Source organism: Fragaria vesca, linkage group LG4 (genome assembly GCF_000184155.1).
Source record: "Fragaria vesca subsp. vesca linkage group LG4, FraVesHawaii_1.0, whole genome shotgun sequence".
Lineage (NCBI taxonomy): Eukaryota > Viridiplantae > Streptophyta > Magnoliopsida > Rosales > Rosaceae > Fragaria > Fragaria vesca.
This window is the reverse complement of record NC_020494.1, coordinates 6391000-6392898: the sequence shown is the minus strand read 5'-3', so window position 1 is coordinate 6392898 and position 1899 is coordinate 6391000.

Genomic DNA, 1899 nt, shown 5'->3' with positions numbered 1-1899 from the left:
CTTTACACTCTCTAGACAGCTGACGTTGGTGGTTAATACAGTAGTCATCGACCTTAGTTTACTTCAGTAGTTTCTGTTAACGTCAGCCAAAATTGTAGTATGTAATTAAGGGCACTACAATAAGTTTCATTAAAACTGTATCCGTTCTGTGACTTATACGGCTTGTGACTTGTGTTATATGTCATGCATATATAACAATAAGTAAAAGTGAAACACAAGTTTGATACTAATCTAACTTGGTAGAAATCATATATGAGAAACCAATTAAGCTAGCTAGTCATCTGCATGTTTAGTGTAAGCATAATTATGCCAAGTTAATTAGATTAGTATCAAACACAAGAAGCAAACAGTATACAAATCTAGCTCCGGGAGGTATATTAATTACTTCAGGCCAGTCGTCAGAGGATTGGAATCGTGATTGTTGCTATGAATCAAATTTATCATGTTTGAGTTTTACAATTCCTTCTTCTTCGTTTTTGTTTTGGCATATTCAAGTTGGCAAGAACTAGACATGTAACTAGTGTTGTAATTGATAATAGAAGTAACTGGAATGCAATAAGCTATATAACTGGTAATGTAACCGGTGGTTATATGACAAGTTACATGATCAGTCTCATGGATAGTTATATAGGCAGATTAATGTAGTTGCACAAGTGTAGCATGTATGTAATACCCAGGTAATTATCTAATATGTAATTACATGGATAGTTACATAGATAGTTACATGGATAGTTACATAGATAGTTACATAGATAGTTACATGCATAGTTAGATAGATAGTTACATGTATAGTTATATGCATAGTTATATAGATAGTTACATAAATAGTTACATGGATAGTTACATAGATGGAGAGTTACATGGATAGTTACATAGATAGTTACATGCATAGTTAGTTACATGCATAGTTACATAGATAGTTACATAGATAGTTACATGGATAGTTACATAGATGGATTGTTACATGCATAGTTATATGGATAATTACATGCATATTTACATGGATAGTTACATAGATGGATAGTTGCATGGATAGTTACATAGATAGTTACATGCATAGTTACATAAATAGTTACATAGATAGTTAGATGCATAGTTACATGGATAGTTAAATGCATAGTTACATAGATGAATAGTTACATGGATAGTTAGATGCATAGTTATATGGATAGTTAGATGCATAGTTACATGGATAGTTACATGGATAGTTACATAGATAGATAATTATATGGATAGTTACATAGATTGATAGTTACATGCATAGTTACATGGATAGTTAGATACATAGTTACATAGATATTTACATGGATAGTTAGATGCATAGTTACATAGATGGATAGTTACATGCATAGTTACATAGATGGATAGTTACATAGATAGTTACATGGATAGTTACATGGATAGTTACATGGATAGTTACATAGATAGATAGTTATATGGATAGTTCACTAGTACATAAAAAGTTTTCATGACGTTTGGAAAACGTCATTATAGCGATTTCATGACATTTATCAAACATCATCTATTTCGCCGTCTTAACCGTAGTGATGGAAAGGGGCCTGAAACAACGACGTTTAGAAAACGTCATAAAATACTTTTAACGACGGTGCATAAATGTCATAGATAATAAGAATGATGGTTGGAAAGTGTCATTTAAAGTTTTTGCAGGACATTTTTGCACTATCATCAAATATGTACCATGACTGTTTCCAACTGTCATCATATGTTTTTCGATGATGTTTATCCAACGCCATCAGTAGTGTTTCCATGATGTTTTATAACTTGCATCCAATGGTTTCAATGACATTTTGTTATTGTCATGTTATGTTTGAATGACACTTTTACATGTCATTATCTCTTTTTCTAATGACAATGTCAAAGTGTCATAAAATAACATTC